The sequence below is a fragment of the Anser anser genome (genome assembly GCF_964211835.1).
Source record: "Anser anser genome assembly, chromosome: 2".
In the NCBI taxonomy this organism is placed as follows: Eukaryota; Metazoa; Chordata; class Aves; order Anseriformes; family Anatidae; genus Anser; species Anser anser.
Genome location: NC_139721.1, coordinates 75717347 through 75743639, shown reverse-complemented (window position 1 = coordinate 75743639; position 26293 = coordinate 75717347). Strand labels below are relative to the sequence as shown.

General features: G+C 38.3%; 1 protein-coding gene across 6 annotated transcripts in view; it reads left to right on the top strand.

Moving 5' to 3' along the window:
- Positions 1–8315: 8315 nt before the first annotated feature.
- SEMA5A (semaphorin 5A) overlaps positions 8316–26293 on the top strand; it is a 412186-nt gene continuing 394208 nt past the window's right edge. For 5 of the 6 annotated variants that reach the window (XM_083823078.1, XM_083823076.1, XM_083823083.1 and 2 more), the window contains exon 1: positions 24906–25026. The gene's annotated coding sequence lies outside the window, so the exon portion shown is untranslated. Of the gene's footprint in view, positions 8336–24905; positions 25027–26293 lie in introns of those variants that run through there. The other variant, XM_083823077.1, reaches the window with a different exon arrangement.

Sequence of the window (26293 nt, the reverse complement as noted above, 5' to 3'; positions counted from 1 at the left end):
GCTTACATGTATAAGTCTTTGGGTCACAAATGTTTGTTTTATTCCCCCCCCCCCCCCCCATTTTATTTATTTTGTTAAGAATTAACACTGTACACAGTTTCTTTTTTTTTTGGTAAATAAAATATTTTCCAGATGCTTTTTAATATTCCTGAGCTGCTCTCTTTCAATATGCTGTCCCAAATCTTACTGTTTTCTCAGGTGTAGCCTAGCTTCCCTTTCACATCTCAAAACTCCTCAGCAGCTTCTCTTCATTTTCCATTGAAAAACGTAGCCAGAAACATTAGATGGTTCCCAGAGAGTTTTTTCAACAGAAACATAAATTCCATAGCTGCTGTAGCTCTAGAAAGAATGAATCAAGAAATTCATATTCACAGTGCTGCTTCAGAGAGAGGGAGAGAGAGATATTTTTGAAGTGTGCTATGTCGGTAGCCAGGGCTTCCTATGCCCCTCAGCCTGGATGCAGCTGGATCAGCTATTTGTTTTACATTTCTTTAGGATATAGCCCTCCTTCCTTGCTTTTGGAGCTAAGCAGCAGCTTGAACGTTTCATGAGAAATGTAAGCCAAATGCTCAGCTGAACTGAAAAAAGCATCTGAGAAAGTCTGTGGCACCCAAGGAGACCCCCCACCCTCTTTTCCTCTGGCTTCAGTGAAGCTCACTCTCATGTGCTGAAGCACACAAGCAGGAGCTGCTTAATGCTACTGAGTGAGCTTTTCCATTAGAGACAGGAAGATCAGCTGAGCAAGAATATGTGCAACAGGCAGGGAAAGAAAATATAAAGCAAAGACAACAAGGAGGCAGGAGAAACAGAATTCAAACAGCGTGTCAAGTAGCTCTTTTGAGGTGTTGGTAATTTTTTTTTTCCGGCTCTGAGAGCATTTGCAGGGACAAAGTGTTTTGTAGCTTATTTCAAGATAAGAACTATACTCAATGACCAGCTTATTCACTGTGACTCACTTTAGCCAAGTCTAACCAAGGTTTTCCAGAGATTGTTTTTGTATTCTCTCTGAAGAAAGATTTTTACATTGATGTACTCATTTTCAACAATATCGTGATAAGGGTGTCCGGTCATCTTGCCTCAAAATCAAATATCGTTATTTGCTTTCTTGTGTCTGTGAGTTTAATATTTAAAACACTGCAATTCTTTTAACAGTGGGACAGACAGCCTCGAAGAAAAGAAAAATGACCCCAAATCTCATATTCTTGTTAAGTAGTTCCATTTTTCTTCAAAAACTACTGCCAACAAAAGCTAAACCCCGGTGTCTACACAGATTTTTCCTTTTCTTCAAGTTAGGAACCATAAACTCTACTTTGTTAAAGTAGTGATTAATTCATGAGTAGTGGATTGTTTGAAGCACAGGTGTCATGGATTAAAAAGACTGGAAACCATTCTTTATTGCACGATACTCTAAGAGAGTCTGCATTAATTAAATTCATTGTAGATATCAAAGTACCTTGGCTGTAAAAACCTTTACGGCTGTGTTTAGACAGCGTTAAAATAATACAGGCTGGCTGTGTCGTACTTCAGTGAAATTTGACCAGCTAGTAAAAGTGGAAGTATGTTATTAGAAACATGCCAGTAGGACTGCATAACTTCTCTAGACATGCACAAGAATAAATTTATTTCATAAGATGCTGCATTAGCTTTTCTTTTTAAAAAGAAAAATCAATCCCCTACCTTCTCTCAAGTCTCCATTTTAGGAGAAGATATGTCTTTATCTGGTGGTTGGATGTGGACAGTTCTTGCCTCCCTTTTTTATTCTCATTTTACCCCTCTGTAAACCAGGATACTCCTGAAGATATTTAGCCTCCCCAAACACTTCATAACCTGCCCTGTATTGAAAAGTGCAGAATTACGTAAAACAGGTGTCTTATATGGTACAGCTCCTTTAGAATCCTATTGTAGCTCTATAGGCTGGTCTGTGCTTTTCAGCTGCTCCATTCTGAGGAGAGAAAAACTATTGTGCTGTTGTAAGTCTTTGTGAAAATGGTTGAATAACTAGTTGAGATTTATGAAAGATAAGCAGTTTAAGTCTGAAAATGCGTGGATGATAATCATGTATGCATGCAACTCATGCATTTTTTTGCTTGTTTGTTTTTTCCTGCTTGCCTCCCATCAGTTTGGCCTTGTGGCTAGTTCATTCACCTGCAGAATCAGAAAGCAAGTCATTTCCAGGAAGTGCAGTTTCCATTTCATGGCAAGTAAAGTCTAATGAAATTGAAAAATACAAATTAAGATCCATTAAAGAAACATTTATATGTGTGGCAGCCTGTAGATTAAGGACAGCTTGCTAAGTTTTTATTTGTTATTGAAATAAAGGAATTCATTATACAACTTAGTTGTAAGGGCAACAACAAAAAAGGTAGACTTTGATAGCTGAGGCAAAATACTCCCATGTAAGAGAAATGGAATTGGGAAAAGGTTATTTGTTTCTCAAGGTGTTTATACAAATTAAAGGTTTTTACTGTACTCCTAATGTGAAGATTTTCCAGGTTGTGTTGCTGTAAAATTAAACAATGCACAGCCATAGCAAATAAATGTGGAGTGAACATTTTAAACAACAGGTATGGACTGTGTATATTCATAACGATGTATAGAAGGCAAAGAAAATAGTGCTTCTGACTTCTTTGACTAAGGCAGAATTTTATCTAGAATCATAGTTTGTGAGAATATTAGGGGTCAGTATTGATCAGCTTTTCTTATAATATGAGATTTCTTAATTAATAACTTCTATTTAAACTAGAGATTGAAATAGATCCACTGGGTATTCTTGTTAATAAAACTTAGAATCAAGCCCCTCGAGACTAAGAACTAGGAACACACTGCCGTATTGGACATCAGAGAAAAGACGATGTTTGAGGCTTACCTGTTGACAGCCTACTTTTTATTTTTTTTATTTAAAGAATTGCCTAGAATTTCACAAAAGTAATAACAGCAAATAGTGACATTTTAAAGTTTAAATGCAGGTGTCTGCTGTGGCTGGTGACTCATAACCTATCACACTCTTATTTTAAACTTCAATACAGTTGCTCTTCTTACAATTGTAGTAACTTACTGTAATGCTATTTTATCTAACCAGATAAGAAGGTATAACTTCATGATCTCAAAGATGTGTCCTTATCAGGTTGTCCTTTTGTTTGAGCAATTTCTTATCTTTCTGCAAACACTTCCTGTATTTTTCTCCATTTGTCACTTCCAGATTTTCTTGGAAAAGGTTTTCTGTGACAGGGTAAAGACCATTTCTGATCATATATTATGAAATGACAAGATAAAGGTAAAATGCAGAGAGATTTGAAAAATTATATTACAAAGAACGTACAAATGTCACAAGCCTTAACAATGATATTTTCCCTGCATGGTACTAATTCTGTTCCTCTTCCCCAGAGGCATCTTTCCTATAGCAGAATGAGAAAAATGTTACATTTCTATTGCTTTACTTTTTTCTAAGATGGAAAGAACTGCTCCATTCTTAGCTCAACATTAGAGAGTGAAGATATTAATCCATGCTTTGCTCCATGGCTTGGATTCATGTTAATTTACGATTCTGGAAGGGGCTCATGCGAGAGTAAGCTCTTGAATTGAGATCCAGCAGTGCAATCATGCAAGTATCAGGACGACAATACAAGATTATTTTCTGGTCTCCTCTCTCTCTCTCTCTTTTTTTTTTTATAGTTTGTACTTCAAAATAACATATGTTCCATTACTACACCCTGTGTAAGATTGTAGCAAGCACAGTATGGAGTTGGCAGATTGGAGTACCCTGCCTATGCTATTGGCTTGTGTGTTTCTTACCTTCTTACCTTCAGACGTTTCCAAGAGAGACTGAAGTTGATATGACTGCAAGGAAAGTTTTTCCAGTACTGGGGTTATTCCTAAGTATGCTGATGGGTTTCTGTAATCTATCTGCAGTGAAATGTGCCCTCTGTGCCCCCGAGCTGCTCTTCTGTACTTGGTGAATTCACCCAAGGAACCTGATAAATTTTAATGGGATTGTTGCTTTTAACAAGCGTTCAACAGCATGAGTAAGGATTGCATTTTCGGGACTTAAAATTTATGCTGCTTCCGTTAGTAAAGATGCACCTTAAAATTCCTCCTCCTAGTACAATATTAATCATTTGTAAAAGGAAGAAATGTAAAACTTTCCAGATTATTAGCAGGAAATATGTCCTGGGCAGAAGGAAAACAAACAAACAAACCAAATAAAACAATAAAACATTGCCACTAGCTCTAATTACTAGTAAAATATTGTTGCTGGTAAAGCCTAATTTGAAATTCTGGGTACAGTATAATTGTCTTGTTTTAGTGAAAAAGAAACAAAGTATGTCTATAAAATCCAACTGCAAATGTTTTCCTGTGCTGCCTCATTGATTCACAATGTCTTGCTGTGCATCCTTTATGATTAGAGGTTTACGAACCATGCAGGTCACAGCATTATTCCCAGCTTTGGTTAATTCCTCTCTGCTGAGAGACCTGGGTGTGCTTGGTAGCAAAATTCTTGGGCCCTTCAACAGTGACAGATTTCTACAGCAGCTTTGTGTGTTTATTTTATCATCTTAAACTGAAACATAATTGGCGTATTTGCTGGGGAATTTGGTTTTACTTTTCAGTGTGCTTCCATTATGTTTTGAAAAGTTCAACCTCACCACAAAAAAAACAAACAACCAGACAAAAAGCTAGATGAAGGGTAGCTGAAGACATTGGCAGCTGTTTAGATTTCTCTTCAATCTTTCTACCCAGAAGGGTGTTGGAGGTAGTAGGATGTTACTAGTAAAATCATCAGCAATAAAGAGGCCAAATTCACAACAAACGTACTGTTAACACATCATTAAAGTCAGTAGGAGCCATATTTATTCCTCTTGGCTCTGCTGTTTCAGGCTGTCTACAAAATCCAAATGAATGACACCCTGAGATGATTGAGGCTGTTGTTGTAGAGAACTAATTTAATTTGTAGCCTCTCACTTTCCAGATCCTTTTCTCTTCCCCTCTTTTCCCTCCACCCTTGCCCCACCCCCCCCAGCACACAAACCATTGCTGTCACCATGTGATGCTGTTGCTCTGTGAGTTCCACAATTATTATTATTATTATTTTAATTTTTGGTGACTGCTCTCTCCAAACTGTTCTGTGGAATTAAATGATTTTACAAATGACCAAGCAAGCAGACAATCTTCCATCTCCCTTTTTAGGGGGACAGACTGGGTATTCTGTTCTGTTTATTACTGAATCCATGCTAACCATTTCTTCCTTTTCTGTGTGTCTGAATGGAAGAGATTCCTTCTAAGGAGTGGTGCAGATCCAGACAATAGCATGCGATTTGTTCTATTATGTGTAACACAAGTCTTCTGTCAGAGGATGCACATGCACTGAAGGTCCACGCTGCCCTCCATCAGGGATTTTACGTAATACTGAACGGGTCATTGTGGATGCTACAGTATTCTAGCTCTTTTTTTCCTAAATGCTGAAGTTAAACATCTGTATGTCATTTAGCTTGAAATATAAGATCATATTGGTATAGTGTTAGTACAGTGGCACTAGTACAGATCATCCCAGGTATCAGTTTGCCTAAAAGAAGAGGAAAGCTATTGTATTTTGATAACATCTCTGTTTTCCCATTTGCATTGCATCATCCAGTGCAGGTTACTTCTCCTCGTATGAGGCTGCTACATACATAAAGCTCTAATTTAGTATCCTTATTTAAATTATCAGGGGAAGACTTTGAATTTGAAAAATATAGTCCTAAGTGAACTGAAAGCTTTGATGGTAAGTGTACAGGAAAAGGGGTTTCTTTGAAGAGGGGAATATCTGATTTTGATTAAAAATGTAGAAGGTTACTAAACTTTATAGTGTGTCAAGTTGTTAGAACTGTAATGTGTTTCGAGCAGATAGAAAGAAAAGAAGAAATTATACTTAGAACTGATAATATATTTCATAAGACAAGTGTAGGGGGTTTCAAAACGTGCTATATATGTGCTAAGGTTATGTTAGGACAATGTAATTTTATGGCTTTATCACAAGATATGTTTAAATTTATTCATGGCTTGGTTTTCGTTTATGTGTAGTACATAGTACTATATATTAACTGTGTAAAATACATATTTTTATAGAGATCTATCTGTTAATCAATGTGTAAATTAGCAGAGAATGGCTCTTCCCAAGGAAAAACTCTAGCACTTCTTGTTTGTGTTTGAGAAAATCAAAGCTGCAACTACAAGAAGGTTTTGGTTTTTAGGACTGTATTTGATTTTAGCAGTAGAGATAACTAGTTTTCCTTGTTTTTCTGTGCAAAAGCCAGGCTCCTACAATAAGTTGGTAGCTCTCACCCACATTCCCCCAACAAACATTGCATTTAACAAATGAATTAGAACTTAACTAAATCAATTCTAGCTAACAGTAGCTATGCAACTGCACACATGCACACAAATCTGTATTTTTTTGTTTACTTTTTCGAATTTTTGGCATACTAATTTCGGTTTCTAGCTACACTAGGGGAAAAAAATAGGAAATCAATTGCAGAAGGAAGAGAATAGAAATTCTTGCTCAAAAAATAACTCTTATCACACTTGCTCCAACTCAGGATATTCTATGATTTTATGATCTTGTTTATCAATGTAATTTGACTCTTCATCAGTTATGGTCTATTCTCAAATGACTTTTGGTCCATATCTGGTGGTGGTGTGTTTTGGCTGTTTGCTTTTTATTTTATTATCTATTTATTTATTGACAGAGTTTTGCTATTCAGCTCAAAGTGTGGTTTTGTGATCTTTTAACAGTTGATGAAAGGGAATAAGGGAGATATTAACTATATTCAGCAGAGCAAATTAGAAGCATTGCTGAATGCTTGCAAAAGTTGTAATGAAAGCTGGAGAAGGGCAATCTATTATGTGGCTGATTGCAGCTTTCAATGGGAATTTAAAGTGGGGACAAGAGATACACTTCTTTCTTGTGAACCACAAGTTTTAGAGCTCCTAGGCAGTATCAATCCATACTCTTGGAGAGCTAAGTAACTTGCTCATGCTGAGATGTCGCTGTGTTTCTGTTTAAGCCTATAGCAGACACAGGACTGAGCACACCCAGATGTGGCCAGTGATGAGCAAAGGACCCATTCTGGGAGACCCGTCAAAAGGAGCAAAAGGTGGTGAGAGACAGGACAGGAGGTGAGCTACAGCATGTCTGTAGAGTCCATACAGGAGAAAAGACACCTGTAGCATAGGCCTAAGGTCCGACTAGGAGACATGGTCAAAGACTAGCCCACCTGCAGCACACCTGAAGGCTGGAGTAGCAGGGGAGGCCTAGGTGAGGCTGGTCAGGGCCACTTAGGTCTCTTGGCATCTTCAGAGCCCTCAGCACTGAGGCAGGAGTTGTTGGAGTGTGGTTAGGCCTACAGTGACTTCCAGATAAAGCTGGCGAGACTCTGGATAACTAATTATTTAGCTGGTTTTATGTATTGTCATCTCTCTGTTAAGTTTGATGCCCTTCCTCTGCGGAGAGCCAATATGGTGCAGCAGGGAGGAGGCACTGGTTCCCATGGGGCACAGCAGTCCCTGCCTCTCCTAGAAGTCCTACAGCAAAGCCAAATCATTCACCATGGGCCAGGGGCAGCTTCCTCAGCCATTGGCAGGGGTTTTCTCTTGTAGGAGATGAGCTGCCACCTCCTTGCTGCCAAAGTTCCCAGTGGAAGCCTGGTCATTGCATGGGACAATCCCCCCTGCTCTTAATCTTGTCCACCAAAACCGACTGCCAGCCTCTGTTCTGCAGTTAGTTGCAATTGTGTGCTACAAGCGTGGGTTTTGGTGCAGTAATAAGAAGTTTTTATTTTATGCTTTTCTTTGTTTTCTGCCTCTGTACTGGTCTGTGGGATGCTAGTCACACTACTAATTAGAAAATTTTATCCAGGAGTATCTTCAAGCCAGAACAGAGGGACTGTTGGCAACTCAAGCTGAGGCTGCAGCTGGCCCAGGTTCCCCTCCTGCTATGAAACTGTTTAAGTGGTTTCCTGTGAGTCATTACCCAAAGTAAATCAATATGTACTTCTATGAGTGTTAGAATTAATGAAGACCGGTCTCTGATGGATTAGTATCTTATGATTACATTCTCTGATGTCTACTGAAGTACAAACTCCAAATGAAACTTTTTGTACAATTGAGGCATCGAAAATTTCTTTCTGTGCAGGCTTTCTGTTAAGGATGACTGCAGGTTATAGCTGTTTCTTCAGCAGAGGCACTGACTGGGGTCTCTTTTCTTTTCAGTTTCCTGTTTCAGTTAAATTCTTGGATATAATGACCTTGGAGATTTTATCCCTCTGTTGAATGTGTTTGAAATTGGCTGACAAGTTCAAAGGTAACTGGGGAAATAGAATGGCAAATTATCACATGCAGACATAGTGCAATTGCATGAGATATGCTTCTTCAAGAAGCCAGGTTAAAAAGAGGTGGGAAGAGGTCCCCTGCAGAAAAGTGGTCTATAATGTGGGACTAGAGGGGTGGAGAACAAGACTGCAATCTATTCTATTTGTAAATGGAAGCTAAGCTTAAATAAGCAAGTATGCTATAACACTGCATAGCCCAAATTTTGTTTGCAGAGTAGATTTGGAAAGGCAGGGACTTATTTCTAAAGCTTTATTCACTAGATAAGAACACTCTGAATGTAATATTTAATGTATTCATAACTGGCAGTTACAACTCAAGAAAGAGATCTTGGAGTTATCATAAATGTTGCCTTGACAGTTCTCTGAAATCCATTAGCTCAGTGTGCAGAAGCAGACAGAAAGTTAGAAGTCAAAAGTCAAAAAATAAAAATAAAAAAATCTTGGTCATCATCAGGAAGGATTTTAAAGACAAAATGGAGTGCATTATTTTACTGTTCTGTAAAATTCTTGTGCACTTACATCTTGTGCACTGTGTGTAGTTTTGGCCTCCTGACCTAAGGAGGATGTAGTATCATTGAGGAAGGAATACACAGAGTGGCACAGCTAAAATAATAAAGTGGGTGAAGCAGCCTTTGAAGAGGGTCTTAAAAGATTTAAGTTTCTTCAGTTTGGAGAAAAGGCTGAATGGTGAGATGACTGAGGTTTGCAAAGTCATGAAGGGAACAGGTAGGGGTTGTTGGAACTGCTGTTCATCAATTCCAAAATGCAAGAACTGAGGGGCATTATGGGAAAATTATAGCAGATAAATTTAAAGCAGTCAAAAGAGAGAACGTTACATTTCAGGTTGTGAACTTCTGGCATTTGCTGCTGCAGGAAGCTGTGGAGACATAGTATCAGCAGGTTCAAAAGTTAGGTGAATTTATGAACCACAGCTCCATGAATGGGCACTTAAAACACAGGGGAGACTGGGAGATTAGCACTGTCCAAAATCCCCAATTCAGGAAGCCTGGATGCTGGAGGAAGGAATAGGCTGTAGAAAGTGGCTAGGCCTGTGGTATTCCTGAGCAGCAGCTCTTGCTGCTCTGTTGGAGAGACAGCACTGGGCTTGACGGACCATTGATCTGATCCCATGGGACATTCCTTAGGTTCTCGTGTGCCTTGTAGTGTCCTGAGTCCACATGTAAGGTGAAAACAAGAGTGTGGACTGGAAGCAGTGATGCATAAAAACACCAGATAGATTCCCTAGTTTTATCTGGTTGGTGACAAAGCAATAAGCAATCGCTCCCAAACATTGTTTGGGTGCAATTATAAAACCAAGAGGCAACGTATGGAAACATTTTACATTTACTGCTTGGAGAATAGATTATAGATTTTCTAATCTACCTCCACACAGAATTCTGATCCACATGTTTAACCATGGCTAGTGATGGAAGTAAGTGCAGGAGATAAATGTTAGTGACAATTTTATTTTATAGTAAAACTTGTGAATTTGCTTAAAGGTACGCTGTTAACCAGATTTTCTTCTTCTACAGCAAAACACCTCTCATTTCAGCAATGTGCTATACGTCTATTCACTTAAATGATGAAACAGAATAAAGTGACTGATTTGAGAAAAAATGAGAATTGTGTTCATATGCTGGCAACCAGAAGTAGCATAATGCATTTTGTGTGTGTGATCACAACACCCTAACTTCAAAGTGAAGCTATTTGATAGTCTGAGGGTTGTAAGATCTTTCTGAAGCAATTATTGAAGTATTTTCTAAATGATTTTGCAAGAGGTACCATCAAATTAAGAGCTCATTTCTAAGTCAGGTCCTAATTTTTTTTTTTTTTTGAAAGGTTGGCGTTATAGTATAGTGGCTCTTCAGGTGGTGTTCTTTTCTTAAAGACAACAAGAATAATAACAGATGTGTATATATATATACGTTATACATTACAGGGTATTTCTTTGACTCTGTCTTACACATTGTGCCTAATCTTTCTTTTTCATTACATTCAATCACAATGATAAGCTAAAATAACATAAAACCATAAACGGCTTTGGTAAGTCCAGTAAGTAAAAGTTTGTAAATATTTGTTTAATATTTTCAAAGTGGTTTGGGCACAAGAGAAACCTTAGTCTTTTTATAGAACCAGATAACTTACTTATAGAAAGCCTCTTATATTTGTCCTAATCAGTGAAACTTTTCATGGATAAATTAAGCCTTGGAGAAACATATTCCTTCAAAACTAGCTGTGCTTTCTGAAAATGTTAGTCCTCCAACTGTTCCTTGCTATCTAACAGTCCATTTTAGGGCTAAAGTAAGCTAGCTTCACAATCAGTGGTTCTTAACGCCCTGAATTCTTCATTATAATGGGATTGTTGCTGATGTAAATAAAGATACAGATCAGAAAGGAAGCATATGGTCTTTTTTTTTTTTTTTCTTTTGGTGTGTGTGTCTCCTGGAAGGCGTAAGGTAAAGAATATGAATGAAAAGAGTTTCAGATATGGAAATAAGAGAGAAACTTTAATAAAAATGCCTAGGAAAATAACTGGGGGGTGGGGTGGAAGAGAGAAATAACTGAATAATGAGAAAGGATTTTTGAACATTAATTGTTAAAGAACCTGCAAACTTAGAGACATCTTGGAGAGCAAAAAATACGTGACTAATCTTGCCTCTGAGATGACATAAAACAGCATACGACATAAAGAGGAGAGAAAGGGAGAGGGCCAAGAAAATTAAGGAGTGGACTCTGACTGAGAGGACTTCAGCTACAGCAGGGAGAGTGCCAAGCACTAGTTTTTACTTCTAGCCCAGCCTGAAAGTTTGCAAGGAGCAGATAACTCTGTCCTTTCCTTGAGATGCCAGGGCCATGCAAGATCCTATTATACCTGTTATCTTGATTTCCCTTCAATCTGTGCATTTTTCATCAGATAAAGCCTACAGATCTTGTCCAAAGTGAGCAGAGATGGCCAGCGTGGCCAGAGGTAGCAGAGACTGACCTTGGTCCAGCTGTGAGAGTGGTGATGAGAGGTAAAGTTGAAGCGCTGCCCCAGAGCAGCAAGTCAGGACAAAACAGTTAGTTAAATACCGCATTATTTCTGCCAAGAGAAACATGTTTACCGTCTAGGCAGCTCTTTTGCTCCTCACGTGCACGTTGGTAGTGTGAATAAATCTTCTCTATTGACAGTCTTGTGTGACTACTACAAGGGCTGTCCCCCCGTCCCTCTCCTGTTGCAGCGTAGGTGGCCATATACAGCTGAGGGCCTACATGGCCTGTCCTAAACATGCCGTAAGGTTTTGAGGAGCCTGTGCTTGTGTTGAGGGACTGGGGAAGCTGCAGCCACTCACGAGGTGCTGGTCTGTGAGAGAAACATGGGTTGGCTGAGCCTGTTTCTGACAGGTGGATGTAGGATTGCCAAGCGGTCTGTGAGGACTCGGGGCAGGGTGCTGCATGGACAACTTTGTCCCAGGGTTTGCCTTCCCTTAGTGCCCTGACTGGGTATTCCTAAATGTGCTCTAGTTTTGCCACACCAGGAAACCAGTGCAGAGGACAGGATACAAATGGATGAAGAGGGGTGGCAGCAGGGAAAGGAAGTCATGTTCTCTGCCTATAGCTGACTCTAGAAAGAGTTGATCTCACTAAAACTCCTGCTGGCAGGCAGCAAGCAGAGCTTTAGCTTGGGTCCCCTAGGAAGTGATGGGGGGGGGGGGGTGGAAACAACTACAGAAGCTGCAGGCAGTAAGGCAAATGAAGAGCCGTACTGGGACACTGCTGTAGCTGTTTATGGAGAATAGTGGGAAAATACATACAGTCAGTAGCCACAAAAAGAAGTGGAATGGATGGGGACTGAGCAGAGACAAGGAGGCTTCGAAACACTAAGACCAATTTTGGTTGAATGGTTTTACTAAATACCATTTCAGAGTGCTCAACTGGTGATTAATAAGAAGCAGAACAAACAGATTCAGAAATTCTAAAAGCTCTGCCTTTCCAGCTCTGCAAGGAAGCAGGGAGAGAGACGCAGATAGAGGCAGGGGTAGGGCTCATAGGGGGCTGAATTAAGAACAGTAGAGCATGCTTCTAAAATGAATAAGGGAAAAACATAGGAGGATTAGACAATAACAGTGAGAACAGGGAGATGAGGATAATAGAGTAGCTTGACTGTTGTGGTGAGCTGACCTTGGCTGGCTGCCAGGCACCCACCCAGCTGCTCTTTTAATCCCTCTCCTCAGCAAGACAGGAGAAAATAAAATGAAAGAACTCATGTGTTGTGATAAGGATGGAGATTGTTCATTAGTTACTGTCATGGGCAAAACAGACTCAACTTGGGGAAAATTAACTTATTTTATTGACAATTAATAAAAGAAGAGGATAGTGAGAAATGAAAACAAAACTAAAAATACCTTCCTCTCACATCTTCTTCCCAGGCTCAACATCTCTCCTGACTCTTCTATAACTTCTGATAGATGTAATTATTATGCTCTTTACCTATCCCTAGTATTTTTAAGTATTTAGTTTGCCTTTGATGCTCCATTAGCATATGACAAGTGGCAGAAAAAATGAAAACGGTACCTGTCTGAAAGTTAAAATTCCATTTCATTTGTGTGTTTTTCCTGTGATTACTGTTCATTTTCTGTTTCCAGTCTTAACAGTCTTAAAACAATGAGACTTCTATTCAGAGGTTCCTTCATCGCTTCACTGTGAAGTTCCGCAAACTGCCATATATGTTTCTGCTACAGAGAACAGTCTTCTGTTTGTATATGTTTTTAGGTTCCTGCCAAACTGGGAATGTCAGATATGTAAAGTATGACTTCATAATTTTTCACTATGGTCCTAGTAATTCTCTAGGCAAGATTTTAGAAAGAAAATTATATAGATTTTAGAAATTATATAGATTACTACACAGGTATTTTTAAAATGTAAACCTTCTTGTTGTTGTTTTGTTTTTATTTGAACCAATCAAATTAAAAGTCAAGATGATGCCCTCCCTTTTGCAGATAGAAATATGAAACAATTTCTCTGTGAATCAGTGCATCTAGGCAGCCAGAAGAACTAAAGGTCTAATCCAAACTCCATTGAATCTGCAGGCTCTTCAATGCTATTGAATTCAGTTGGCTATACATCAAAGTCTAAATAAAACAAAGATTAAAATCAGTCCTCATCATGATCAATTTTCTGCTGAATATTAATCATGGTGTTGCTTTGTTCAGGCATTGCATTGACTTTGTGGGGCAGACACGAAGAAGTATCATTTTTGTTTAGATTCATCTTATGGCTACAACCAAAATTTTTCCAAATGTTCCAGTCTTTTGGCATCAATTTTCAAGGCTTTGAAGCCAACCTGAATACTGATGTTTTAGTATAGTAACAATCTGCATTTTGCATAAGTCTGGTATGTCTGATGTGTATTTATCACAGATGCATTTATTTGGGCATAGTCATAAGATGAAGGTTTCAGGAATATGAAAATGCATAGAGATGAATTTTTCATTCCAAAGATCAATGACAGGTTTTAGGCAGACAAGTGAACAAGCACTGTTGCAGGAACCTATTCCCCTGTGAGTCTTTGAGCATCCGTGGCACTTATACGGACAACATTTATCATTGTGTCCTGTGTAGCATGAGCATATTGGTGATATTTATCAAAGATGCAACAATCATAATTTCTACTTCCGTTATTGGATGAAATCCAAAACCAGAACATTAAAATGATGAAATCATAGCTGTTATCACGATTCTTTCAAAGTTTGAAAAATGTTAATTTATTAGAGGTTTGAGATAGCATAAATTGTACCCGAGTTCTCTCTGCTCACAAAATCAGCTCAGCACTGGAGGCAGGGAAAAGAAACAGAAAAAGCTGGAAAGGCTACAGAAGTAAAACATGATGTGAATGCCAGAGTTAATACTGACCATTGAAATGCTCTTTACTTTTGGCAATCTTTTCTTTTGGGGCTTGAACTTTAAGTTTTAAAGTATAATCAGCATACATTTTAGTCTTAATATTTGCAGGGAGTATGGGAAGTAAAGCACAGAAAGAAGGCCATGAGCTGTATACCTTTTTCTGTAGAAGAAACCAAATAAGGAGATAAACCAGATAGAGAATAGGACAGACAAGCAGTAACCCTAACCTAGTGCATTGCATGTACCTTCTCAGTTTGCCTGTCAAGCAGCCAGATAGATGTATTTCCTTTCACGGTGGCAGGGAAAAGAGAGACTACATAAACTTTGCTGCCATCACTGTTCAGCTGAAGGCATCATGGAAGGCATCAGGAGCAGGACTGTCATCTATGTGGCCACAGCAGGAACTGCTGGATGTGTTTCTTCATTTTCTCTTTCTCTGGTCTTTGCTCAACCAAAAGAAGAATTTTCAAGTCACTGTAAATTGAGTGCCCAGCCCCAAACAGGTCACTGATTATGTTGCAAAATGGAGCTTCTGGAAAGAAAGAGTATTGTTTCTCACAGTTGACAATAGATGTGAACAATATGAAAAATACCAGACAGAATCCAGGAAAGACAATGATAGCATACTTCTAGAGTCAACTATAAAATAAATATTACGTTTATCCAACTATGAGATACATTTAATGGGTACTTTTTTAGGGGCTGACTAATGAAGCACATAATGCAGGAGGAAGTATTATGGAACTCTTGTCACAGTAGTGCTATTCTCTGTTGTCTTTCTCTAAGTGGCCATAAAACCAGGAGAAAATATCCACTGTCGAAGTGCTTTGCACTAATTCTCACCACTTTTGAAATCATAGTGGTAAGCTTAAGACAGTTATCTGTACAAACAGATTGTATTAGAAGTGTACCCAAGTAAACTTTCAGAACTGCGCTTACATAGTTGAATACAATTTCTTAAGAGTCTACAAGAATCATGTAGGAGTTCATAGTTTATATTTCTTAAAGTTGCTTTACTGATAACGTTTTCAGCAATTCTGTGACTGAGAGAGAAAGCACATAGTATGCCTTAAGAATTGTTTTTTGTTAGGATGTCTTGCCTCGGCTGATTTCCAGCAGGAAGAAAACATGCTATGATATAATTATATTACTGTTTTTAAATTTCTCTTCTCTGAATCCTCTAGGCCAGAAGCAGGGTATTTTATGTGGCTCTGGATTATTATTTTAATAATTCTTTATTCCCTAGAAACATGGCTTTGTTCAACCAAAAATATTTCAATTTCGATCCGAATTTAAAAATTACATCAGTGGAAACTTTTCTGAAAGCCTTCTAGATAATGAAACCTGAAAGGGAAGAGCATATTCCTCTATGCTTCTTTTATTCAGTGCTTAGGTTATTCACGTGGGGTGTGGAAGGACTGCCTGAAGTGATCTGCAGTTATGTTGGAGTGCACCAGTTAGTGTTTTCAGCAGTCTGCCTTAGTTAAACAAGCTAAAAACAGTGCTTTACATGTGTCTGTCAAGCAAGTGGCAGTATGGTTTGGAACTCAGCAGCGGTTTGGAATTCAGGTTTCTCGCAGGTTATCAAAGTGCATCAAGGCACCCTGAAATTGGTTCTTAGTGGAGGCTAGGAACCAGCAATCCTGTCTCTCAGCATGCAGTTTTTGGTTAGAGGCAATGGCACCAACCTGGTAGCACCAGTGACTTTAGAGCTCAGCAGGGTTTCATCCACAGGTTTTAAAGGTAAAACAGTTTTGACGAGCAGTCAGAGGCTGAGCGCATGTGAAGCAAAGCAATTCTCTGCTGTTTTTAGGACTTGTCAAGGATGTCATCCAGATTTTCAGTTTTAAATTAACTGTACTGAGGTTTGTAAGAGTTCTTTGCAGGTTAGTTCTTGTTGACGCATTGCATCAGTTTAATCAGATCAACTTTAGCCTCTCACCTAATCTCACGAGTGAGTGTTGTGCCACAGACTCCAAGCTGGTACTTGCTGCTTGCTGATGAGTCACCCAGTGCAGCCCTTTACTGCCAGGTTTAGAGCCCAGCTATGTTTGTCCTTGACTTTACAGCCCATTTTCCTTTACCTTTGGGAAGTGAGCTGGCTCACGTAGGGCTGACTTGAGTGTAGTCATGTTCCCTTTTGAGGTGAATTATTGTAATGCAGAAGTGTCTTTAAGGTGTGGGAGATTTTTGTTTGTTTTGTTTTGCCTCTTATTTTCTTCTCCGCCCCCCCATTTTTTTCCCCTAAAAAAGGCTTTGCATTCTTTTGTAGGTCTAGGTCCTAAATTAGGTGGTACTATGAAACTATTTATAAACAAAGAACCTTTTAGACCCAGTCACTTCTTTGGTAATTGCTGCTTTACAATATTATTTATCTGACGCTTACTCTTGGTGAATATTTAGAATAAAAAATAGTGTTACCGTTGCTTCATGTTTTTGCAGCCAGGTTCATTTCTTCTTACTGTATTTCAGAAAGAATGTAAACAAAGCCCAGCCTTACACTTATGACTCCTCTGTTTGGGTGTGAGTGAGAGGAATTCTGTGAAAATTGTTAATGCCATGAATGTCTTCATTCAGAGGTACAAAGCCTGCAAGATATGAAAATAGATACATTTTTGCTCTATGATGAATTTTTGGCTCATATGGGTCAATTTTCCCATTAAAACTCCATAAATAACTAACCCGAGTTATAAATACTAAAATCTAATGAGTACATTTCCGTATGATGTTAGTTGCTTTTAGTCATTAAGCAGCTGTGTGAATTAAAAAAGAAGTGCTTGTACTGTGCTTTTCTCTGATTTTTCTTGCCAAGTTTTCATGTGTTTTTTAAGTGAAACCAGCAAACTAATAATTTGGTTGTAAAATAGGCTCTAAGCATGTGTGCTTCGAGAAGGGATTTAAAAAAACAAAATGTCTCTGTTTTGCAGCAGTAGTATGTAACATGATTGAAAGCCCACTGCAGTTAAAGGGAAGACTTTTACAGGCTTCAGCAGGCTTTTGGCAAAGCCCTTGTTGTTGATGGTTAAGGTGTGCAAGAATGCAAAGGATAAAACGATTATTTCCTGAATATACACAAAATGAGAAGTGAACATTAAAATGCATGGTGTTATATCAGTAAGTCTGTGCCCAGGGGTCACATACACTTCTTTGTCAATAAACAAATGTGACATATGATGTGACATTGAAATGGTGCCATGCAACCTTAAACAGTACCCAGGACTGTATTTCCTGTTCCTCATTATATTTTAATTAAGTATTGAGGGACAGTTTGTTTACATCAGGCTTTTATTCTGTTAAAATTTATGCTGGCTTATTATTATTGTTAGTGAAATGGTTGGAGCAGCAAGTTGGTGATTAGTGTCAATTTCTCTTGTGACCCAAGAACGTTAATATAAATAACACTATTAGTTTATAATTGTCAGATGAGCAGTTTTGCTGACCTGGAATATACTTAATTTTCTTAAGCAAAATCCAGATGAATAAACCCAAAGCATTTTAATGTATGCACCTTATGTTCTTATGAACCTTATGTGTACTGTAATGGGATATGTGAACTGTGCTATATAGACAGTGCATAATAATAATAAAAATCTGCAAACATTATACAACACCTACTTTTAGGTATAAGTCTGGGGCCAGGAACAGTGCCTTAATTGCCCTCCTTTCTCCTTGTTATGCTGCATATTTTCTTCTTCTCTGACCACCTAACACATTTCTAACTTTCATGAACTTTGGTATCTCATTTATTAAATTACTGAAAGAACAGAATGAAAAATAAATAAGTTCCAGAAAATACAGTTGTAGTAGCAATTGGAACTGCCTGTCTTATGTTTTTGTCATACCTCTCTGTCCTCATTATCTTTCAGGAAATAAATCCTGATCTCAATATAATGATTTAAGTGTTAGCACCGAGTAACATGAAATGTGTGAAAAACACAAACCCCAAATCAAACCAGAAGAAACTCTAAAAACCATATCATTATTAATGCAAGAAGCATTTGTATTAGGCAGATAGAAGCAGTGTCAGAGCTGAGGATGAGTACTTTATAATACAGAGTATTTTTCAAATCCTTCGGACGACATTGTAGACACAGGTATATTTGAAAGTGTATGTATTGACCATGTGCTAGGCTAATTAAACTTCTTTTTCAATGTTACAAAATGCACAGTTGACAATGAGGAAAGGAAGATGAATTTTGAGAGAGAAAGCCCACTTTCAGCTCTGATGAAAAATTATTTTCCCAGCTATCAAGAGAAACTGTGCCTCACGCCATAAATCTCATAGTCATCAGTAAAGTTACTTAAATAAGAAACAGTTGCCTCTCCTTCTGAGAAGCTAAGTCACCTTTACAGTTTAGTTTTATCTCTCTAGTAACGACCTAATTCCTAGGGAGCTGCCAGAGATATGTTTTTCGCTACTATGCTAGGGAACAGAGCATTTCTAGCCACCTGTTCTGAAGAAAAAAAATTTCTTTGATATAGAAAGGTGTTTTGAGGCTTCATGAAAGAAGGAAAAGAAAAATGAGAATATGGGACTGTTTTATTCGGTTTGGTTCTGGAAGGTAAAATGTAAATGGAAGAAGAGTTGAGCATTTCTTAAAAAGAAAGGGTGTGTTTTGGAGAAATGGAAAGGAAGATATCAAGAACTTGGTATCATTTTGTAGAATCATAGACTGATGTTAACTGGAAGGGACCTGTGAAGATCACGTGGTCCAACCCTCACTCAAAGAAGCAAAATCTAATGTAAGATTGCTCACAGCAGCCTTGTCTAGTCAACGTTTGAGTATCTCCAAGGATGGAGATTCCACAGCCTCTGGGCAACTTTGCTTATGTGCCTTCACCATAAAGTTAGTCAAATTTCCTACCATCAATCAGTTCTTTCAAGCTCTCCTCAAAGAGTTCATCTATTGTACTTGCTTCAGTATTTCAATATATTTTCCTGGGGAAGCAAAAACTGGCCATGGTACTCCAGGTGTGGTCTCACATGTATTTAACAGAAGGGAGCAGCCCCTTCCCTTTACCTGTTGGCTGCTCAGGTGCAAACACAGCTCGGTCTGTTTGCCTCTGTTCACCACAAGGGCAAACTGCTAACTCATATTCAACTTGTGAACTTTGCTTTTCTGCAGAGCTTTTCCTTCACCAGTGGATGTCCAGCTGGGGTTATTCTCTCCCGTGCACAGGATTTTTTGTCTTGCTGTTGATTTGTTGCTACTGAACTTCTTGAGATTCCTGTCAGGCATCTTCTCTAGACTCAAGGTCCACCTGAGCAGCAGTCCTGCCCTCTAGGCTATTTATCACTCCTCTAAGCTTAGCATCGTTGATGAATAAATCCTTTGACAAATACAGTTGATGCCTTGTGCTTACCTGGATGCTCACTTGCTTCTCCTGCCTTAGCCCTTTGGCCTTGGGCCATGCATATTAGAAATGTTTCATTGTTCTGCTCTGAGTGATGAGCTCAAAATAATAATAATAAAATCTTTGTTCTTAGTGTTCTGCATTCAGCTTCGTCATTGGAAACCTGCTATTCATTCCTTCAGATGTCTTTTTTCTTGCCCTTAGCTGCTCATCAAAGTAGAGACGTTGGACCTAGAAGAAATGATGGTTGTTATTTAGGTAACTGGCTGTTGTGTAAAGGATTACAAGGCAAGCATGATAATGCTGTGCATTTTAAATTGAATAGAAGAAATAAAATCCCAGAACTTTTCAGTCTGGGATTCACTCTATCCCTGTCCACAACATCCTAGCTCAGGGGTCATACCTGAGAAACAAGCTGGTAGATATCTTGAGCCCTGCCTACAACATGAGGTTTGTGCACGAGGCATCACTTGAAAGAAATTGTTCAAAAAAACCTTCAGGCATGTTTTATTTATCAGTGAGTACTCTCAATAAATTCCTAGGACTGTCTGCACCCCTTCCAGTCAGACTCTTCTTCGGAAGTCTTGTTTGCTTTGGTGGGCTTATGCCCTTTGGGGACTGTCATCAGGACTCTGAGCTGGCCTCTGCCAGGTTCTTTGGTTTGTTTAGGAGAGAAGGAACAGGATCATTTGTTTGCAGTGAATGTAAAGGTTTTGATCATCTGATGCTGCTTTTCCATCTCTGTTCTGAGAGCCATTTGCTTTAAGCAAACTAAACTGGGTTACCTCCCACCACTTTTTCAAACAGCACATGCTAATCTGCCTGACTGCCTGCAGCTGGTTAGAGGGTGCCCACAGGAGCCGTGCTGCTGCCAATGGCATGGTACGGCTGACACTGGCCTTGATGTCATGAACAAAACGGGTCCCTGCTGCCCAGCCACCTGCAGGTGCTCGCTTCTCTTTTAGGGCCAAGGCTGCAGCGCTCGTGTGCTGCTTACATGGTTGGTGACTATGCCTCTCTTGCTGCAGCCATTGGTATATGAACTAGTAAAATTAAATTAGGTGTAGCAGCATATATTCTGCAGTCACCATTCTTACTGCAGTACAGATACTCCTTCCAGGTGGGATACAATATCCACACAGGGAGTCCATATGCAACAACTGGAGTGTATTACTCAACTCATAGTTTATTTTCAACAGCCTTCTGATTTAGGTAAAACCCAGAACTCTGCAAATGTGGGCATATTTAGCAACATCAGTTACAACTGGGTTATCTGCAGCTAGCGCAGCAGCCAAAACAGCACAAATCTTTGGCCTTGTTTGCAAAGGGTTAGTGCAGATTGGAAATGGGTGTCTTACATTAGATTAGGTACCCCCGACTTAGCTCCTGCTGTGGCATACGCCTCTTCCATGGTAAGAGTGCCTTATTTCAAATTACTTTAATACATTTTTGAAGAAAGGTCAGTTACTTCTGAAAAGGCACTATTAATCTGCAATAGATGAGTCCTACTGGGAATTGGTCAAACGCACAGTAATTCCAGATTAATTCTCTGTGGAAAGGGTCTTGTCTTTATTTCAAATACTGCATTCAAGTGAATTGGTGAGGTGTCTGTGCTGTGCACCTTCTGAACTGAGCCCCATACAACCTGATTTGTAAATGTTCGTTTTTCTCCCAGCTTAACAGGAAGAGGTAACTTTTCAGCCAGCCTTCTCCTTGTCCCATTTGAATCATGCTCTAGCAGGACAGCTGGAGATTTGTGTTGCATAGAATATTGTTTAAGTGGTGCACAACAGGTAACATGGTAGTCACCATGCATGAAGAAGAAGCTAGTGCTGAAGCACTTGAACTTAAGTAATCCTGCACCGGTAAATCTGATTTATGTTAATATGGAGACCAGTGAGCTTTAAGGTTGAGAATTTTTCCCCTTGCACTCTGAAGTATAGCTAAGAAAGTACTGAGCCCTTCTGAAGTGCATGAACTGATGAGGAATGTGAGTAAACCTCAAAACTACGTATACAGTAATGTGTCGTACTAGGAGTTATCTCCACTTGCTCATTTATGCTTCTGTTTGTATAGACATGTCTTGCAGTGGAACTAATGATGCCTATATGTTATCATACTGTTGTCTTTGTAAGGGTTATGGTTAGGAGTGAAACACATAAACACATAAAAAAATAAATCTATTGCATCCTCACCTAGTAAACATAAAAATACCTGAGTCAAGAGGGAGTTGAATAGATGTGTGTATCCTGTTCCACCCAGTAAGACAGATGTGATATCAGTTAGCAGAGAGTCAGGATTATAGGAAAAGATGATCTCCTTCACCATTTAATGTGCCTGAGCACAGACTTCTCCCCAAACTGATTTGAGATACTCATGTCTTGCTCAGATTTTCTATTTTTCTTAAAGGGTACAGAAAGTCAAAATGTAATTTGAATCTAGCCATAATTTATAATCCAGTCCTCTCTGTTCAGGTGAGTTATGTCTTGGATTCCTAATGATCACAGCAGGCAGAATCCCTGCAGTGTGTCTATTTCAAAACTTGTGGTCTCAGTCCTGAAATTTATTTTTATTGCGACTAGTCATCACTAGCTTACCAAATACAACATTAACTGGAAAAAAAATACTTTAAAATATTTTTCTTCACAGAATTTATACCTAAAAAGAGCTAACATGTCTCCAGCCCCAAATCCCTTCTTGTGCATTTAGTTCTACTTTGTGGTTTATTTGTGTTGTAATTTATTTTGCTTGAGTTGGGGATTGACTACTTTACTGGATGTGGCTTCACAGAGAATAGCGCTGCTTGTATGAAAAAAAAATGGCAAATGGCATAGAATAGATGTGATTTATAAACATTTTAACAGCCAAATGTAATACTTGATAAGATACTAGAAATATATGGTATAGATCTTCAGAATCAAAGAATGTCCATGCCCTTTCTAGCTTGTTGGCGTTCTATTTTTAGAGAGAATCCAAGCACAATTACAACCACACTTCAGAAAACATTATTGTAAGTGCAGTGTAACTGAGCCAGCCAAAGCTTTGAAGTGCATCTGCCTACATGTTCTCTTATTAACTGGCTCCCCAAAGACAATGACCAAAATGGCTTTTAAACTCAAAGGAGCTGACTTTTGTTCAAGTATAGTTTAGGAAAAAATAGTTTTTAAATAGAGAGAAAAAAAAAAGTGACTAAGTAAAACAGACTAGATTAAGAAGAATTCATAATTAACTCTTTCCATGCCTGTAAGTGGAGGAATCCTTGCTTTCAGGCTCTCCTGTTGGCTTGGTGGTGGAGTGGATTACAGAACATCCTACGGCATACCCATAGTACCTGAGGACAATTCTTTGTTTTTTTTTGGTTCTACATTCAAAAGCCTCTTGCACTTCACAGCTCTTCTCTTACAGTTCCCAGTTGCTAACTGTGTATTGTACCTGCTTTCTTTTGTCTTTAAGCCAGCCCTTGGACCCCGGGGACCACTGTCCCTGAATAGGGGCAACCATATCATAAAAAATGAGCCATTCCCCATTTTCATTCAGGATTACTCTGAGATCAGTAATCTCTTTTTAAAATAATATGTATGCAGTCTGGAAGAAAACAATTAAACAGCTAAGTAAATTGTGTCCATCACAGTGAAATTATAAGAATTTGAAATTATAAGAATTTGCAGTATTCAGGTGTAATTCTGGCTTTATTCTCGTGAATTTACAGGTCTAACATTAAAGCATAGTATCAGCAGGATTTAAGCAGTTGCATTTTGGACTGATACATGGAAATAAATGGCTGTAGTATTTGTTGTCTCATAAGTACTCAACACTAGATTTTCAAATCTGAGTATTTTCCAGTGAATTTAAGTGAGTTGAGATTAATTTATTTTTCTTAAGCACCTGTGTTTTGGTTCTGAGTTGCACTGACAGACCCTGGTAGCCTGCCAGACAAGTTTACTCATACCGATTTCCAAGGAAACAAATTTACATATGTTAGCTATCCAAGCATATTATCCCCAACTTTCCATGTGGCTTTTGTTCCAATAAACATTGATTCTTTTATGTTTTCTTGGTGTGTGTCATTCCTTGTTGCACTGAAAGTAGTATGTTCATCCAGATTATGGTCAGTGCTTCTTAGCCAACCCAAGTCTAGTGAATTTGGCTCTTTGTCATGGAGAAGGTAACTTTTTCACTGAAACCAATGCCGGTCCTGAAAATCAAGCAAACTTTCATCCAGAGTCTTCTGCTTTTCCGTACGTGTATTGCTTGCTTGCATCTGTAGATTATTTTGATATTGCCCTTACTGCCCTTGTTAATGTTTTAACATGTTCTAAGTGTTTAAATCCATTGACTTTTATGTGGGATGCATGTGTTGCCAGCATTGTTACTTACCATGCAACATTACTTGCATGCATCTCACACAAACTTGTACATCTGTAGTCAATGTCATGCCAGATTCAGTTACTTCTGCTTCTTTACATTTTTGTATGCTTTTTTACTGAACAGCACATTTTAAACAAAAATCTGGAAGACTATTAGGAGAGACAAAGAACATGATAATGAAAATTCTAAAAGAAGTTTCTTCTAAGCAAACATGATTAAAATCTAGGATAAGTCAATTAATTATGATAGTTAATAATGAAGTTTTGCTCTTAGAATAATATAAGTTTCAATCATAAATCTCAAGATGAATTCTCAAAGATCATCCTCAAAGTCAATATTTGGTGAGGATGATCAAACGTTTCTGTGTAAATTCCCTAATATCTCTAAAAATAAGAAGTAACTGTGGCCAGCCAGAGTTAAAAAATAAATCATGTTTAAATTAACTCAGCTTTAACACACTAACAATTGAAAAACAGACTATCAAGTTAGCCATAGCATGATCTTTTTCTTCATGCTTCTTTTCATATGGCTTGTTTACCAAGGCATACATATATAACCTAATGAGAAATGGCAAAGCGGGTTAGGAAGGCAGTGTTTACCTTCCATTGTCCTTCTATTCAGGCCAGCTTAATAAAATCATTCCAAGCTGAGTCACAGCAATGTGCACATTTATCATGATTTAAGAAAGCTCCATACTGAAAACTGAAGTGGACAGAGCAAGCAATATTTTTTTTTTAAAACAACTACTGCATCTTCAATATCACTGAAATCTCAATGTCAATAAGTTTGATTTGAAGGTCTATCTTAGATTCAGGCAACAGAGCCTATGCACAGAAGCTTTGGGGGGGTTGTTTGCTCTCTGTTGTAAAGTTTTCCTTCCCTCATTTCACTTATTTTTTTTTTTCCCTCCTTTTTGTTGCTGTCCAAAATACTAGCACCAGTTTCAAAAGAGCCATTGTCACGTGGGGCTGAACTCTTACGAGAATACCTCATATGAGACGAACCACAGGGAAAGTTGAATTCAGTCTTTGGCATTCATTGCTTGATTCCTTGTAAGGTAAATGTGTTTCAAGTCGTGGGCAATCTGGAATGTTTATTCCATGTATATAGCTTCTGAGATGTGTCATCAATTTGAATCTACTGCTGAAATTGACTGTGATATATGTTTTCATTCATCGGTGAAAGCAAGGTACATTCAAGCACATAAATTCAGTAGCATTGTTGGGTGTACACAGGTATTGTCCTGACATAGCATATTAACAGTTTATATTTTCTAGTTTTGAGACAAATGAAGAATGATACAGCTTGTGAAATATAAACACACTTGTTTTAATCATATTTGAATGATGGCAGGTTGACTGTTTTATACTGGTGTATTTCTGTATCTGAAAAGTGATAATCTTGATAGATCTGTATATCTGGACTTTGAATTATGTTTTTTAATTTTTTTGTACTGTTATTTCTAAGGATACATAAAACATTCTCAGATATGCGCTATTTTTCAAGCTACAATTCTTCTACTGTTTTTATATTTTTATGAAAGTGCAAGCAAAGTGCCTCTATGTGATATCTGGCCATAATCTGATTCAGTTTTATAATTTGTTTGTTTTGTTGTAACATGATTCTCCCAGTGTCCTGCGGGCTAAAAGTACACACATCGCATGGGATCTGTGGGTAAACAAATATTCAAGAATTGAATAATGTGAACTGAAAGCACCCTGTAACAGGCCCCAACACATTTAGGTTGCATGACCTGGATGATTATGTTTATCAGAGAACAGGCGAAAGCACGAGTTATCTCTTAGAAAGCTAAGTCATACTGTACGGGGTTATGTAAAGGCAAAGTTAACCTTGTGATTTACATGTACAAGGAACAGACAGAGGGGAAAATCTAGAGAGACCTGTTGTAATGTCACCCCAGTATCAGGAAGGCCACCTTCTCTACCAGTATTATCAGAGTATCTAACTAAAGTTGGAGCTATGCAGTATAAATATGATCTAGGTTGATAGAAACGCAAACTTCCCTACAAAAAGCAAGAACTATCCAGACTGTATTGTTGTATACAAAATGAACTTAAAAAGTATTACATATAACAACTAACAAAATTATGCTTGGATTTGTTATTGCCTTGTGCCAAAAAAAAAAAAGTACAAAAAAACGTTACTGATAGAAACTTAGACTGTGACTCTAATGCATAATCAAGGTCTTATTTGAACAAACAAGTCATTGTTTGTTTAGTACTCAAGTACCTAATATTGAAAAACTACTTCAGTCAAGTTGCCATAATCCCAAGAAGGTGCAGGCAACCAGATACCTGCTGGAA